Raw genomic sequence first — 18,424 nt, forward strand, 5'->3', positions numbered from 1 at the left:
ATTGAGAAATACTGTGCAAAGACGTTTATTTTTCTCTGGGGCCTTTTCTTTCTTTCTTGTGTTGTTGTTTGTTTCTTTGTTTTTTTAACTATACCACATTTAATATTGTTGCTTTCCTAAATTCCACATCACAGTTTTTGTAGAAAATGGGGCCTTTTGTCCTTTTTATATTAATGACCTTCACAAGCCCATTCAGCTTACATTCTCTTGTTTTTGTTTAAAAAGTTTCAGCTTTGTTTGTCTTAATTAAACGGTTAGTCCTTATAAAATTGTGTTATTCTAAGTACAGCTTACGGAACTTCACTGCTCAATCCTGCTTGTATTATCCTACACCAGCAGGCCCATGCTCATAGGATATGGTATTTTAAAAGAACAAGGTGGCTTAATGTCAGAACACTTCTGAGGCATTTGCTTCCTAAAACATTCATATTTCTCAAGGAACCTTTATTTTATAAAAGGGAATAGAGTTAAGATAATCCTTTATAGGAAAAAATGTACATATGTATATTTTTGACCCTATAAAAATTAGCCCATGGTCCTCTGGCAAAGGTATAGTCAACGAGAGAACTGGGTGTGTGGTCGGGCTTCACTAGTGTTTGTAGCTTGGTGTACACACTGATGAGTGACCCAGACCATCTCAGCTAGGACCCCTTGGGTTATAGCAATAAACTCACGTATTCTGTGAAATCGCTGACCCCATCATCAAGGGATTTCCACTCGTGGTGTAGCAGTTGCTGATTACTGAGTTTGGGTTCAGAGAAGATGACTGACAACTTCTTAAATAATCCTGTTGAAGGGAAAAGTTTGGGTTTTTTTAAAGTAGAGTTTTCTGGAGGGAAAGAAACATGTAAAATGTTTTTAAGTAGCTGAAAGTCCTGGATGTAAGCAGATCAGAATATGACAGTGCTTCGCTCTTGGTATATGCACTGAAATTCACATTGTTGAATAAATACAAAAAGGCAAAGGTTTCAGAGAAAGCTAAGGAAAAAAAAAAAACCCTTAAATGACAATAGACATGTTACGGTTATTACTATCAACTTTACATGATATTCTTATTGCATTTAAAAACAAGCTAATTGCGCATTGCTTTATAAAAATAAAAGACTAAAATAAGATTTAATACACAGCATAAAAATATAGTTATGCTCTATTTTTATGATTCAAATAGGAGTAAAATGTTCTGCTCTTTTAAGTGACACAGGTAACTGAAATGTATTCCTTCAAAGGGAAAAATAATTTATAACCATGGTGGGTGGAAAATTTCTAAGTATTTATTACATGCCTGAAGGGTAGCCAACAAGCTATGCTGGGCATAAAAACATGTAAGCTTCACACTATGTGAAGGTATAAACACATTAAATAAAAACACGTAAGCTTCACACTATGTGAATCCCATACTATGGGGATCATACCTCACTGCTCACGGCGTGTGGCTCAGGAAGTAGCAATGGCCAGCCCTAGGAGTTTGCTAGAGATGCAGGGTCTCAGGCCTGGCCATAGACCTGCTGGCCCGGACTCTGCACGTTACTGAGACTCCCATTAGAATGGGCTTTACAGTTGGAGGCACATTGGACTAGCGTCCCAATGCCCCGAGGGCCACTGAGGTTGCTGGTGCTTTCTACTTTTTACCCGGCCGCTATCACGGTTGGACGATGGTGTCTTTCTAGTTGGTGTTACAGATGCCGCCTCTGCGGTTCCCGTCAGTTCCTGCTGCCAGCTCACCCTTCCACACTGCCAAATTAAGAGGAGTCAGGCTCCCAGGGAGACGATGGATAATCCTGCTAAGTCAGATCTCTCTGATGTCACACATTTCAGAGGGAAATAACGCTACAAAGCCCCCAGATAAGGCTCCCTGAGTACTGCTTCTCATGGTCACGAGCTTTCTCTGAGGCTCCTGAGCAGCATCAGAGGGCCGATGTCCCCCGAAGGCTAGAAAGGATGGATGGCGCCCTGTGTAGCACGTTCATGCACGTAAAATCAAGTGAAAATAGTTGAAAAGCTAATAGAGTATTGAACCAAACTATGTCTTGAAGGCCAATTTTAGGTACATGGAGTCTTACTCTACAGGAACGAGAACTCCGTCTATGCAGTTCCAGCAATTTATGGCAAGTAGGCCAAGGCCACTGCTGCCCCAGTCTTCGCCCGAGCGCGCCCAACTCACGATGTCGGAAGCTCCTTGTACGCAGAAGTGGCAACTTCTTAGGCGAAGTGGGAAATCTCAGTTTGGAAGTTTTGAAAAGTTAAACTAGAAAAGCTTATCTTTTAGGAGATAAGGCCGCAACAGATACTTGTAACTCGGAGTGTTTTCCATACAGTAACCAAGATGGTTTTTCACAATCAAACTATTATTACAAATAGGATTTTTAGGACATTTTAAAGGTTTACAAAACAAACAAAAATAAGATCATATCCAACTTGCGATAGGTTATTTCCCTCCTTGACCACTTTGGTATAAAAACCACGACTGTGAATGTGCTTCTGTAAATACTTTGATTTGGTTCTTTCTGATAATAGTGAGATTTTTCCATTTTAAAGTTAAACCTTTTCACCTGTAAAAATTAGGTGCATTTAACTTTCACAAATTTGTTTCAGCTTTTAAAAATATAAGTAGTAGGAATTTTGATATAGTTTATATAATCAGTTTTATTGGGAGGAAAACAGGCCTTTTTAATAAATGATTATTTCCAGACTATATTGATAAGAAAATAAAATTACAAGATGCATGTTACAATACCCAAAAAAGATGGTGCTTATTAAACCAATGAGTCATGGCAGATGACAAATACATATTCATGAATCTTTAATCTCATGCAGTTACATATTTCTCATGAATCATCAGTTGTTTATCTGGTCCTCACACTTAGGGATTTGTTCAGATGAAGCCGTTTATGATTTCAGTTGTTAAACTATGATTAGTTTTCAACAGCATTTATTCAGTGCATTCTGATTTATTTCCAATATGAAAAAACTATATTCAACTTGGTTCTGAATAAATAAACCTCATTTTTAGTGATATGTTATAATGGTTTTCCCTGAATAACTAAAAATTCTCTTACAATAAGGACCTATAAATATTTCAGAGTTATCGGGTATGTAGGCTTCTGTTAGAATTAAAACTACCTTAAGAAGGTATTGAGTTTTGGGGCGCCTGGGTGGCTCAGTGGGTTAAAGCCTCTGTCAACGGCTCAGGTCATGATCTCAGGGTCCCTGCTCAGCAGGGAGAGCCTGTTTCCCCCTCTCTTTCTGCCTGCCTCTCTGCCTGCTTGTGATCTCTGTCTGTCAAATAAGTAAATAAAATCATTAAAAAAAAAAAAAAAAGAAGGTATTGGGTTTTAAGAACACATTTTCCTTTCAAGTGCAGTGGGTTGTCCTTCACAATAGAAAGTAATTCTGATCCAGTCAGCCAGCAGGTCTTTTACTCTAAAGCGACTGCGGGATTTTTCCCTCCAGTAGTGATAGTAATATTGATCTATCTTGTTCTTTCCTGATAACCATGATGAGCACTGATGATGCTTTCTGCTTGCTAAAGCTAAAACTCACCAAGGTTAACCAGTTCTCAGTAAAGCCAAGGGGAAAGAATTTAGGGGCGCCTGGTCTGGCTCAGTCGGTAGAGCATGTGACTCTTGGGGTTCAGTTCAAACCCCACGTTGGGTCTAGAGTTTACTTAAAACACTGACGTGATAGATACAATAGATCAACACACTAGAGGATTTGGGTAACTACCACTGAAGAATCCACATTATAATCATGAAAATCGCCAGCAAGTACATTATATTCTCCTCTGCCATATTGCACTTCATGCAAAAATCCAGATACAGCAAAAGGGCCGCATCACTCAACAGCATTAACTCTCATGGAGACACTGCAGGTTATAAACGTGATGTGGGAACTGAGCTAAATGGTGTCCTTCTACCAAAAGAGTGTGGCACAAGATACATTAGGGCCCCAGCTGGCTCAGGTTGTAGAGTGTGTGGCTCTTGATCTCAGCATCATGAGTTCAAGCCCTACGTTGTGCCTGAACTTTACTTTAAAAAAAAAAAAAAATGTGGGGCACCTGGGTGGCTCAGTCCATTAAACTTCTGCCTTTGGCTCAGGTCATGATTCCAGGGTCCTTGTATGGAGTCTCGCATTGGGCTCCTTGCTCAGCAGGGAGCCTGTTCCTCCCTCTACCTGCCGCTCCCCCTGCTTGTGCGTTCTCTCCCCCTCTCTCTGTCAAATCTTTATTTAAAATAATGCCATCAGCAAGATTAGCAGTCTTTGTTTATTGAATGAACAGAACGAGTGCTTGTGAAATTAAGGCATGAAAACAGACACTGTTAAATCTGAACAACACACAAAATAATTTCATAACAAGAACATGGGATGCATGTCTTGCTGTCCTTAGTACCACACTTTTAGGACCCTGGCTAAGGCAGTTGGTCTAAATCAGTGACCCTGTGCTTGAGAACCACCAGGGAGCTTTAAAAATGCTGATGCCCAAGCCCCACTCCCCAGAGAGACTAACCAGTTGAGGTTGTAGCCTGGGCATAGGGCTGTTTCGGTTTCTGTTTTATAAATTTTTATAAATTCCCCGAGTTGTTTTGAAGAGCAGCTAGAATTGCAAATCTCTGGGCCTAGGGGAAAGAGGCCTGGGTGGGGGGAGGGGATTGGGGCAAGATAACTAGGGAGCACTCAGTTGTTTCCTTAGAAAAATGAAAGGGTAGAATTGCCTGGGTTTTTTGGTTTGGGGTTTTTTTTTTTCCCGTTTAAGATTTTATTTTTAAGTAATCTCTACACCCCATGTGGGGCTCAAACTTACAACCCTAAGATCAAGAGTCACATGCTCTACCACCAGAGCCAGCCAGGTACCCCTAGTTTTTAAAGTCCATCCCGTGTCCTAAATGTTATTTTAAGAGACGACTTTATAAAATACTTTTTTTTAAAATTTTATTTATTTATTTGACAGACTGATCACAAGTAGGCGGAGAGGCACAGAGAGAGGAGGAAGCAGGCTCCCCGCTGCGCAGAGAGCCCGATGCGGGGCTCAATCCCAAGACCCCGGAATCATGACCTGAGCCGAAGGCAGAGGCTTTAACCCACTGAGCCACCCAGGTGCCTCTAAAATACTTTTTTTTTTTTTTTTTTTAATTAGAGCAAGAGGGGGAGAGAGAGAGACGGGAGGGGGAGAGGATCTTAAGCAGGCTCCACGCCCAGCACAGAACCCGATGTGGTGCTCGATCTCACAACCCTAAGATCATGACCTGAGCTGAAGTCAGGAGTCAGAAGCTTAACTGACTGAGTCACCCAAGTGCCCAGATAATATTTTAATTGTTTTCAAAGTGGTTTTTAATTTTCTGGAGTGTATGATGTCTTGAGCTTTCAGATTGACTATGTCAGATTAAACATATGGATTTAGCTCCACTCCATCCACAACCCCCACTAAATGACAGTAAAAGAGTAAAAACAAAAGGTATAAATTCATAGTAAGAAAAACAGCAGAGGGGCGCCTGGGTGGCTCAGTGGGTTAAAGCCGCTGCCTTCGGCTCAGGTCATGATCCCAGCGTCCTGGGATCGAGCCCCGCACCGGGCTCTCTGCTCACCGGGGAGCCTGCTTCCTCCCTTCTCTCTCTGCCTGCCTCTCTGCCTACTTGTGATCTGTCTGTCAAATAAATAAATAAAATCTTTAAAAAAAAAAAAAAAGAAAAACAGCAGAGCAGGCAACTGTGGCCAGGTGGAAGGAAGACATTTCGATGTTTCAGAACCCTGAAAGGCTCAGGAATTCCAAAGGTGTGCTCCCTCTAAAAGCAGGGGAAATTGATAAGGTAGGCGACTAGAGGCCTCTCCCACAATTTACAACTGAAAAATCATCAAGAAAGAATGGTGTAAGCAAATTATGAGCTACAGAAGCAAACAGGTGAAACGGCTAAAGGTTTAAAACGATGGATCCTGGAAAAAAATAAATAAAACAATGGCTCCTAGGAATCGGGGATGGGCAAGGGCAAGTCAGGGGTCTGCTGCTCGGAAAGACTTCATCATTTGACTTCTAAAATTAGGATTATAAAGAGCTCTTTTTTTTAAAGTTATTTTTGACAGGACTCCTGGGTGACACAGTCGGTTAAAGCTTCTGCACTGGACTCATGATCCCAGGGTCCTTGCTCACCCTCGCCCCCCACCCGCCCCGGCCCACTTTTGCGGGCTCGCACGCTCTCTGACCAAAAAAAAAAAAAAAAAAGTGGCTTTTGACCAGGGTATGAGGGAAAAGTTATGCAAATACTGTAGATGAGAGTGTAAAATTGTAAAACCTTTCTGAATGGCAATTGGGTAATACAGACCAAAAATTTAAATGTACAGAACATTTAGTCCAGCATTTGCACTCTTGGAATTTATCTTGAGGAACTGAACAAGCACTGCTTTGACTATAAAACTGAAACTTGGACACTACCTGCTTGTTCTACACCAGAATCTTCATTTGAACAAGTGATGGCTCATCCATACAATGGAATGATATGCAAATGTTTTAAGTGATGGATTTCACACCCACCAGGTGCTCAAAAATGTAAGAAGTCTGAAAATAGCAAGTTGGTTAGCATGCCAGACAACTGGACTGTAGATACACTGCTGGCAAGCTACTGCACTGGTTCACGGAAAAAACAAAAATCGGCATCACTTAAATGAAAGCTTGAATATGCCCTTCTCGTTGACTAGGAATTCCTCTCCTAGGGAGTATAAAATGATAGAACGACTTGCAAGGAAAATTGCCCTTAGTAAAATGGAAGATAAAAGGAAGGATATATCCAGCATATGTGCAAAAATGTCCTTAATAGTGTTGTAGTGGCCTCAGCTTGCACCCCAGCCCCAAGGACCATCAACATAGAATGGAAATATATACCATAGTGAAAAGCAAAGAACGTAAATGAGTGACAGCTGCACACGAGAATGTGAATGACTCTCTGAATCGCACAAATGAAATGAGCAAATAAAGAGCCAAAAGAACAGAACGACTTCATCTACAGAACCCTGAAATACAGGTGAAAAATGAAAACTATAAGCAGTAAAAAACTAAGACAACCACCATGAAAATCAGTACTACCGACCTAGAAAAAAAATAAAAAAAATAAAATAACAGCCTTCTCGCAATCTAGGAGAAAAAGAAAGATAGAAAATCAAAACTGCACAAAACCCGGTAGCTACAAGATCTACCACTCTACCCAAATACCAGCCCCGCACGTACAAGGGCTCAAAAAAGACCAACATTCGAGCTTGTTTCTTCTCCGCAAAAAGCTTAATGAAAGGCAGACGATCTGTGCCATCTGAAGAGAAAGGGGGAATAGAGCGTCATCCCCATGAGAGAAGTGCAGCAGCTCTTTCAGTCATTTGGGTAAAGAAAAGTCTCATTTTTGGAAAAAATAGGTTTAAAGGAAACCTTTGGCTTTTAACTTGAAAATATATTGCCTGCAGTGCACCGTGGTAATGCAAATGGTAGCTGAGTCATCGCCCTGGAGATTAATGCTGTAACTCCTGAGCTCCGCTGATGCCTGCCTAGCAGGGACTGGTCCCCTCCCTAGCCGGCCCGACCCTTAATTGCATCTGTTTTGTTCTCCGAGGCTCTGGGTGTGATTTCTTTGGGATAAAGGATTTTGTTGCCTGCCTAAGAAAATGTCAGAGGTCTGCATTTTACACAAAAGAATGTTCAGAATATAACGTTAGATGAACTATAAAAGGCCAATTACAAGACTGTATTTAATACGATTACATTTTTCTTTACAAAAAATGCATGCGTATGTGTACATTGGTCGCATATGTGCATAAAGAAATGCTTACACCAAAAGGATCCTTACGCCAAAATGTTGATGCCGGCTATATGCCTTTTTGCAAGCTCTTTGTTTTTGTCTACATTTTCAGAAATGTCTGTGTTTGACACAGTAAGGCAAAATAAGAAAAATAAAGTGATTTCATAATAAGCAAAGAAAAAATTAGGAAGAATAATAAATAGCAGGAGTACAAAACAAAGAATCAGAGAAACAAAAATGATTTTTTAAGAGCTTTTTTTTTTTACCAAGATAAAAAAGAAGGCACAAATAATATTAGGAATTAGAAATGGGATCTAATTAAAGATACAAAAGTGTAGCTGACCCTGCTAGCTCCGTATCCAGTAACATTTTTCTCCTTTTTACTAACAAGGTGTCTGTAGGTCAGCAATGTGCTCAGTTTGTGGGGATAAAAGTACATTTCCCAGGGGCCCCTGGGTGGCTCAGTTATTTAAGCAGCTGCCCTCAGCTCAAGTCATGTTACCCAAGTCCTGGGGTTGAGTCCAGTCCCACATCCGGCTTCCTGCTCAGCCAGGAGTCTGCTTCTCCCTCTGCCCCTCCCCCTGGCTTGTGCTCTCTCTCTCACTCTCTCTCTTTCTCAAATAAATAAATAAAAGCTTAAAAAAAAAAAAAAAAACGAAAAGTACATCTCTCAGTGTCCCTAGACAGTGAGAATGGCCAATGAGAAGTAAGTAAAAGTCTTTGGGAGAACTCCCAGAAAAACTGAGTCAACCTTGTTCTTTCCTCCTTCCCGCTCCCTGGAATATGGATGTGATGGCTGGAGCTGCAGTTACTTCTTTGAGACCAAGAAAGAAAAGTCAAAGAATTGCAGAGACCTTAACTTGGACAATTGAGGCTCTAAACCAGGGGTCGGATAAGTATCCTTATGAATTATTGGTTTAAATATATTTGATGTATGTCTATCCATTGCAGTTTTTGTCTTTATTGATTTTTAAATTGTCATCTCAGTCCAATAGGAGCTTCTTCAAGTAGGCCCCTAAGATTTTGACTCAACTTAGTAGCCTTTGATATAGCTTCATTGCTTTGCTGCACACACACACACACACACACACACACACACGATGAGAGGATATTTCATACTCATCTTTTATTTTTATTTTTTAAAAGATTTTATTTATTTATTTAACAGAGAGTAGGAGAGAACAAGCATGGGGAGCAGGAGAGGGAGAGGGAGAAGCAGGCTGCCCACTGAGCAAGGAGCCCAATGTGGGGCTCGATCCCAGGATCCTGAGATCATGACCTGAGCCAAAGGCAGACGCTTAACCAACTGGGCCACCGAGGTGTCCTCAGACTCAACTTTTATATTTCCCAACTCAGACCTAGGATCAGGGATTTATCCAAGAGCCATGGTTTCTACAGATGAGACAAAGTATTTATCCTTCAGGAATTGTCTTGGCTCTCCTTTGCCTTTGCTTACTGTGTTCAGGATATAGATGGAGTTTTGAAGAAGAGTCAATGGCATGCAGAATTGATGAAGGAAAGTTCTTCTGTATAAAAGAACCCCAGCTAATAAGAGGTACAAAAGGGGTACCAAAGGACGAAAGGATCTAGTTAATCATCACTAGTGATGCGAAAACCATTAGGAGAAAGGTTGATGGGAAACTTTATAATGAACTTAAAAACTCTGATATCTTAAATGAGATATTAGAAAGCACTGTAGGGGCGCCTGGGTGGCTCAGTCGTTTAAGCCTCTGCCTTCAGCTCAGGTCATGATCCCGGGGTCCTGGGATTAAGCTCTGCATCGGGCTTTCCACTCAGCGGGGAGTCTGCCTCTCCCTCTCTCTCTCCCTCTGTGCTCTCTCTCTCTCAAATAAATAAATGAAATCTTAAAAAAAGAAAGAAAGAAAGAATTGTAGCCATGATAAAATAACAGTATGCTATACAAAAAAGAACATTCAGAGAACAAGAAATAGGCCTAGAGAATTAAAATATGATGGCATAGGTCAAAACTTCATTGAAGTATTACACGACAAAGTTGAGACCATCTTCTAGAAAGCAGAGCAAAATCGGTGGTAGAAAGGAGAGAAAAGATAAAAATTAGAACATCAGGAGGTTCCTGTGGGGCTCATTTGTTAAGTGTCTGCCTTCGTATCAAGTCGTGATCCCAGGGTCCTGGGATCGAGCCCTGCATTGGGCCCCCTGCTCAGCGGGGAGTCTGCTTCTCCCCCTCCCACTCCCCCTGCTTGTGTTCCCTCTCTTGCAGTCTCTTTCTCTGCAAATAAATAAAATCTTAAAAAAAATATTAGAGGATCATTCCAGAATGTACAACCTCTAGCTAAAGGAAGTCCAGAAAGAGAAAACAGAATGGAAAAAAGAAAATTATGAAAGAATTAGAGAAGCTTCCAGCACAGGGGCGCCTGGGTGGCTCAGATCATGATCTCAGGGCCCTGGGATCAAGTCCCACATCGGGCTGCTTGCTCAGCGGGGAGCCTACTTCTCTCTCTGCCTGCTTCTCGGCCTACTTGTGATCTCTCTCTCTCTCTGACAAATTAACAAATAAATAAAATCTTTAAAAAAAAAAAAAGAAACTTCCAGCACACCAATACATGTGGGTGCACCCACGCACACACACATGAACACACACACACACACACACACACACACACACACGCTTTGGCATCATCATCCTTCCGATATAGTTATGTTTTAATTGTGCTAATCTGTTTTTTACATTATTTCCAGGTGAGTATTATTTACAACTTAGTCATATATTGTCTTATGAATACAGTAGTTTTCTTGTTCAATTTTTCTTTTTTCGTCTCTGAACAATTGCCTTATGTTTTTATTTGCTTGATTTTCTATACCCCCATTGCCCAGTTCTTTTCCAGAGTCTCTGCTACAGACACATTCAGCACAGTCTCATTTCAATACATCCGTACATTGTGACACCTCGGCTAGTTTAGTCATTTTATCCACTTCCAGAGACATCCCTCCAGGAATCCCACGCCCTGCTGTTCCAACCTGGACCGTTTACTCTCTTGAATCAGGGCCTCCTTTCTTTTTCTTTCTTTCTTTCTTTCTTTCTTTCTTTCTTTCTTTCTTTCTTTCTTTCTTTCTCCAGGCTTTCTCCTTTTTCCCTTTGTTGGGTCCTTTTTTTTCTGGATCTCATATCTTTCTTTTTTCTCCGTTACCCCTTTGTATGTCACCCAAGGTTAAGTTATGCTTTGGTGACAAATGACCTTAACACCCCGCTGGTCTTCAACAACAAACCTTTCTCAGGTGGCCCTCATGGGTCGGCTGGAGCTCTATCCCTTTTCTTCCCAGGACCAAGGGGATGGAGCAGCCCATGACTGGGACATCGGTCTCAAACCAGAGGGAAAGAGGGTGTAGCTGACCAGAGATAGCCCTTAAGCCTTTGCTCAGAAGTGATATGTGTTTATTCTGCCTACATTCCAATAGCCAAAGCAGGTCATGTAGCCACTCGAGTTCATTCTGTATCTATACTTTGGGTATATGATTCTTGGTGGGAAAAAGTTTTCTTTCAGGATTTTTTTTTTTTTTTTTTTTTTTGGTAATCTCTACACCCAATGTGGGGCTTGAATGCAAAACCGCAAATCAAATCAAGAATCAGATGCTCTTCTGACCGAGCCAGCCGAGTGGCCCATCTTTCAAGATTTTAAGGGTGTTGCTGTCCTGCCTCCTAGCTTGCAGTGTTGTTGGGAATGCATTTCTGATTCTTGAATCTTGATATGTGACCTGTCTTTTTACTCAGGAAGCTTTTAGGATTCTCTTTTTGTCTCTGTGGGGTGATGTGGGAGAGCAGGTAAAAAAGCTTTAGAGGCTCTTCTCCCCTAGAAGCAAATCTATGTGTAGTATCTTACCATGATTCAGGAGTAAATTTGTTGGCATGCGACAGAAAACCCAAGATTACAATGGTCTAAACTGGATGCATATTTCTATTTCACATCAATAAAGTCTAGAGGAAGGCAAGCAAGGCTAAGTGTGCTCCAAGAAGCAGTCAGGGACTCTGGCCTTGCCAGTCCTTTGCTCCCTGAAGGGGTTATGTGGCTTCCCGGCATCTGGTTGGTGGAAAGGGACAACAGGCAATGGCGCCATCTTCAGCCCCGTAAGAAGAAACCAGCCACACCACATTTCCATTCCTAGCCACTAGGCCAGGATTTTGTCACTTGGCCAGCCCAGCTCCAAGGGACGCTGAGAAATATGGTCTTATTTTCCATGTCCATCTTCCCAACTAATAATTGGGGGGGGGCGGGTATTACTAAGGAAGAGGAAGGAACTGATCTCAGAGTGGGCAACCAGAAGTCTCTACCATGACCTAAAAGTGAAAATCTCACACACACTACACACACACACACACACACACACACACACACACCAGCGTAAATCACAGAACAGCTTTAATCCCTAACAGCTCGTGTCAAGTAAGAGACTTTTTCTTTTTCCTTTTTTTTAAAGATTGATTTATTTCTTTAAGCCAGCTCTTCACCCAACGTGAGGCTTGAACTCACAACCTTGATTGAGATCAAGAGTCACAGGCTCTACCGACTCAGCCAGCCAAGCACCCCAAGAGACTTTTTAAAGAGATGAAATGGTGGCCTCTAGATAGTGGGAGTTGAGGGATGGGGCTGGGTAAACCTGGAAAGTGATATTTCTTAACCTGTTTTTGGAAAATGAAAGTAGAACATACAAACAAATGTGCAGCTTAATATATCTTCAAGCAAACCTCCCAGTGACCACAACACAGGTCAAGAAATGGAACATTGCCAGCCACCCAGCAACCCCTCTGAAGGCCTGCCCCCATCACCACTCCCTTTCTTGGAAGACCTACCCCTCTAGTCCTCCTTTCCTTATGGTTCACCCAAACGTGCATCCCCAGGTACCACAGTTTAATCCTGCCCATTTGTGTCAATGTCTTTCAAATTGTTTTTATCTGCGGTTTCCCCTTCATCCCCCCCCCTTTTTTTCCTTTATAATTTTTCTGCAGAAGAAACTGGGCCCTTTGATCCCAGCAGCTTGAATGTTGTGGATTATGAACTCCAGATGTGGTTCCAGGAGCCACTGTGTCCTGGGAATTTCCGGCAAGCTGGCAGCTGGATGCCCAGCCTCCAATGGATGCCCAGAGCCCACTCTGTTTGATCAGTGGGTCATAAGCTTGGGAGACATAAAATGGTGCTGGCTTCTCTGGGTGGGAGCCACTGATATGCAGTGCCTGGTTCATTCCTTCACTGGGGGTTGCAAAATGGTGATATTCTATTTCCAAATGGTTAAAAAGTCCGTTTTGTGTGTATGTCACCACAGGTTTTGAAAAGTTGAAAAAAATTGTGTGTTCAAACATTTGTGCTGTCCATCGGTGTATATAGGAAACAAAACTGGAAGGGTATACAGCAAAGAGTTGATGATGGCTGTCTTGGTGGTAAGACTATAGGTGTTCATTTTTTACTGTATCTGCCTGAAAGTTTTTCACTTGGTATATATCACTTCAATAATATAAATCATTGGGGCACCAGGGTGGCTCAGTTGGTTAAGCGGCTGCCTTCAGCTCAGGTCATGATCCCAGGGTCCTGGGATGGAGCGCTGCATTGGCTCCTTGCTCAGTGCAGAGCCTGCTTCTCCCTCTCCCGCTCCCCTTTCCCCCTGCTTATGCTCTCTCTCAAATAAATAAATAAAATCTATACATAAATAAAATGGCTATTTTTATGTTATGTGAATTGCACCTCAATAAATTTAAAAATATGTTATTAGGTAGATTATATATGTATTTTATATCTAATACATGTATTACATATTATACATGTATTATATATTTTAAAATATATCCTCGAGACCGTAGGGTAAATTTGAAAATGGACTGGATACTGGATGATAGGAAAAAATTATCGTTAGAAATTGCGCATTGATAGTGACACCATGACTACATCCCTCGGCCCTTTGGGCTGCCCAGCTCCCCTCCCCGGGAGTCCCTCCCCTGCTCCCCAAGACTTCCCCATGATCCAGCCGCTGACACTACTATAGCCCAGCTCAGGCTGAGGGCCTCCAGGACCCCAGTCAGCTACAAGTTGACAACCTGTGCCGGTCATTAAGCTTTTCCTCTCTGAGCTTCACGTCTGCCCTCCCAGGTGCTTCCGTTCACCTTGGCCAGAGGCTCCCTGTTAGGCCCTGCCCTTGGGAGGCGCTGGAGGGCAGGCTGGAGGGGCGAGAGGACTTGTTTCTGGGCTTTATCTGCAGAAATTTCACCTGGCCGTAGTTAGTTTCAGCCGTAGCAGCTAATTCCCACGTGCAGCTTTCCCCCAGAACCAACCTCATGGTGCCCCAGGAGACCCCGGCATCGAGGCCCCGTCATCACAGGTCTGGTCCCCTCCTCCCCAAGCTGGTCAGCCTCAGTCATTTCAACTGTTTCTTTTCCCCCTCCAGTCCCAGGAGCAATTCCTGGAAATACCTACCTTCGTGTTTCCTTTTCGCCTTTTTGGCTTTTCAATATATGGGCTAATCATTCTTCCCCCCTCCCCCAACCCTTGGTTAATCATTCCTTATATTACATTTTATCTGTGGAGTAAACGTCTCGTTGACATTATAACCAAATTTGCTGAGTGGGGCTAATAAACTCAGCGGCAGATTTTCACCCAGACCTTTTTCCTTGGCACTTACATTTCCCTGACCTTCCTCTGTCGAAGGTGGATTTGGAGTTCATTTTCTTGTTTCAGTCTTTTCGCTGCCTCTTCCCTCGCTGCACGCTCGGCGACTCGGTGACTGGCTTTGTCGTGCACAGGGCAACATGAACTTGGGCTTGGTTACAAATTTGGCAAGTCAGCCGGTTGGTTGCTCTTTGCCCGCGGCTCTTTGGGCCCCCAGCCAGTAACAGGAGTCTGGAGGGAAGTCTAAGCAGCTGCCTACACTCTTTGCCCTAGGGACTGTCCCCAGGGCCCCACCCCGACTGGACACTGCTGGCCTTCAGCGCCTAGTTTAATTCTCACAGCAAGGAACCGCTGTGGGGGGTTGGTTTGCACAGCCTTCTCTTGGTGAGTACTTTGCGGGTGACAGCACATGACCTTCTTTCTTCCTCCCGTTTGGCTTGGCTCTCTTAGATTTCTTCCTCTCATTTGGTGGCCTTCCCCTGACAAGTTTTGGTTCTCTTAGTCTCCTTTGCTTGCATGCTTAAAAAAAAAGACCAGGAAGGATGCCATTTGGTTCAGTCGGTGAAGCCCCAGCTTTCTGGGGAGGAACCAACGCTTACAGAGCTACTCTGGGCTTTGTCTGCTTTGCTTGTTGTAATGTCTTTTGGTGTCTTTGAATAAAACCAGCCATGGTGTAATGGGAAAATGGGAAATGAGGATTCGATTCCCGAATGTGGCCCTTTAAGGCTGTGTTCTCCAAAACTGGGCAATCTTTTCGTGCAACACTTCTTGGCTATGATATTCGTTAGATCCTGGAGAAAAATGACCAGTTGACAGATCCAAAAATTATAGTATCATCTTGCAATTAGATTTGTTTTGTAAAAAAGAGCTGTTGAGAAATTGGTCCTTTAAGATTTTGTTTGCATCTTGTGTTTTTGCAGGTGTGTCCATGTATGTTATACACGGGAGCTATTTTCTTTACCTCCTGGATGGTATTGCTAAGATTAACTTGTAAAAGAGCTCTGTTTAGTTGGTTTAAAGGCAAGCACTTGTAAGAACGGGGTATTTTATTTTATTTTTTAAAATATTTTAAGATTTTATGTATTTATTTGACACAGAGACAGAGAGTGCGTGCACACAGCAGGGGGAGTGGCAGAGGGAGAGGGAGAAGCAGGCTCTCCACTGAGCTGGGAGCCCAATGCAGGGCTCCATCCCAGGACACTGGGATCATGACCTGAGCCAAAGGCAGACGCTTAACTGACTGAGCTACCCACATGCCCCAGAACTGGGCATTTTAAAACTCAGAAAGATGGAAACTAACCCAAACGTTGAAGTTCACATGATCTTGGGAAGTATTTGGCATTAAAGGTAATTTAAGTTTGTCGGTTTAATTACAATGGACATGTCTTTTGCATTATCACCATTGAATGTAAAAGTCTGTGTTATTTCGGTTGCCAAATTTGTCAGAAAAGGGAAAAAACTTAGAGCTTTGTCTAAAACTCCATGAAGTTTTATGGGTGATCTAAGACTGGAAATAATAAGGGTAACAACTCTGTATGCAAGGAAAACGAGACTGGTTATTTAAACAGGGAAAAGTTAAAACAAAATCTGACTGTAAAAAAGGAAAGTTGTAGTAGAAGTCTTGTGAGAAGGAAGTCTTTGCACTTGATCTTAGCCAAAAGGCCGAGAAGCGATGAGAAGGAAGTCTTTGGTAAGGAATTTTGTACATAGGACTAAGATTATAGAGAAGGAATACGGAAAAAATTTATTAGGGAGTAATCAACACCTGGGGAAGAAAAGAAAGAGTAAAAGAGCAAAATAAGGCAGAAGTTGAACAGTAATAAAATATTAACAGGGGGCGCCTGGGTGGCTCAGTGGGTTAAAGCCGCTGCCTTCGGCTCAGGTCATGATCCCGGCGTCCTGGGATCGAGCCCCGCATCGGGCTCTCTGCTCGGCAGGGGGCCTGCTTCCTCCCTTCTCTCTCTGCCTGCCTCTCTGCCTACTTGTGATCTGTCTGTTCAAATGAATAAATGAAATCTTAAAAAAAAAAAAAAAAAAAATATTAACAGAAACCTTAGCTGATTCTGAGGAGTTCCAGAGTTGGATTACCCTTCAGAACCATCCTAAATTGGGGGAAGGGGGCTGAACTTCTAGAACAGCCATTTGATGTGACCACCTGGGAAGAGGGAACAGCTGTCCCAAGGCAGCTGTCTTCGGTCAAGGTCATCCCTGACGGCTTCAGAGTTGGGAATGGTTGGGGGGGTATTTGGTATTATATTATTATTATATTATATTTATATTATATTTATTATTATATTATAAATGTATTTGGTGGGGCCCAGTCATCAGATAACTATTCAAAAATAAGAATTTGTAGTAGTAATAACATATTTATGCTAAAAATAATCCTGGGGACCCCACCAGTTCTAAATATTTGTAAGTTAGAGGCACTGAACCTGGAGAAGACTGGCGAGTGGACTAGACCATAATGCCAGAAACAGGTTGTTTTGTTTTTGTTTTTAAGTAAGTCCTGTGCCTGACATGGGCTTGAACTTTCTAGCCCTGTGATCAAGACCTGAGCCAAGATCAAGAGACTGCTTAATCGACTGAGCCACTCAGGCATGTGTGCGCACAGGCGTGTGTGTGTGTGTGTGTGTGTGTGTGTGTGTGTTTAAGAGATCTTAACCCATGAATATTTTGTGTTCTTTACCATTGTCTTTATAAACATAGTTTCTATTACCTTGAAAGTATATAATTAAAGCTGAGTCTTGGGGAAATCAGAACAAAATTAATGAATGTCTATACTCAAATATGTAATATATGTATTTGAGATTTGAGTTTTTGAAATGCAGGTACTTTCCCAATATTCCATACGTGACAAGAACTTTGGATGTATCCACTTCCTGCTGGAGCTGGCTCCCCAGTGTGTGCCAATGTACTAGAACACTCCATGGCCTGCCATCAACATGCCTGAGCAATCTGGGTATGAAATAAAATCATTTTCTTGATCTTTTCATGTCTGCCAGAAATATGGAAGTGTATAGCAAATACTAAAATTGGCCAAATTCCTATAAGGACCAAAATCGGGGTTAACTCAGAAGGATGGTATTGGGTAATCAAACAGTAAGTTCTCTGTTCTCTGAAAAGGCAAATACTCCTTTTGCTACTACAACCCCAATAGTATTCAACAAACATGAAATTTAATTCTTTTTTTTAAGATTTTATTTATTTATTTGACAGAGAGAGAGAGAGAGATCACAAGTAGGCAGAGAGGCAGGCAGAGAGAGAGAGAGAGGAGGAAGCAGGCTCCCCGCTGCGCAGAGAGCCCAATGCGGGGCTCGATTCCAGGACCCTGAGATCATGACCTGAGCCGAAGGCAGAGGCTTAACCCACTGAGCCACCCAGGCACCCCTGAAATTTAATTCTTTTTTTTTTTTTTTAAGATTTTATTTATTTATTTGTCAGAGAGAGAGAGAGAGAGAGAGAGAGCACAGGCAGGCAGAGTGGCAGCAGAGGCAGAGGGAGAAGCAGGCTCCCTGCCGAGCAGGGAGCCCAATGTGGGACTCGATCCCAGGACACTGGGATCATGACCTGAGCCGAAGGCAGCTGCTTAACTGACTGAGTCACCGAGGGATCCCCTGAAATTTAATTCTTGATGAAATAATACTCTTGGCTGCTTTAAAGATTAATAGGAGCTTTTCTTTCTTTGAAAATACTGAGGTGGACTAGTCAAACTAGCATGGTTAATTTAACTCCCGTGGGCCCTTCGAGACATAGCTCAGATGTTACCTAAACGTTCCTTAAATTGCTCTACCACCAGAAGAAAATAGCCTTCAAGAAGTTATCTTGCATAACTGTTACCTGTATCTTGCGAATTACGTTGTTTGTATACGTCCCTGTCCATTACAGGCCTGGGTGCCCTCATTCTAAATCATGTCTAATACAGTGCTCAGAATGAAGTAGGTGCTCAAATGTTTAATTCATGAATGAAAATTTTCTATTGCCACCAAGTTTATCCTGGGGTGATCTTGGTCCTGTGGCTGG

Source organism: Martes martes, assembly GCF_963455335.1.
Source record: "Martes martes genome assembly, chromosome: X".
Taxonomy (NCBI): domain Eukaryota; kingdom Metazoa; phylum Chordata; class Mammalia; order Carnivora; family Mustelidae; genus Martes; species Martes martes.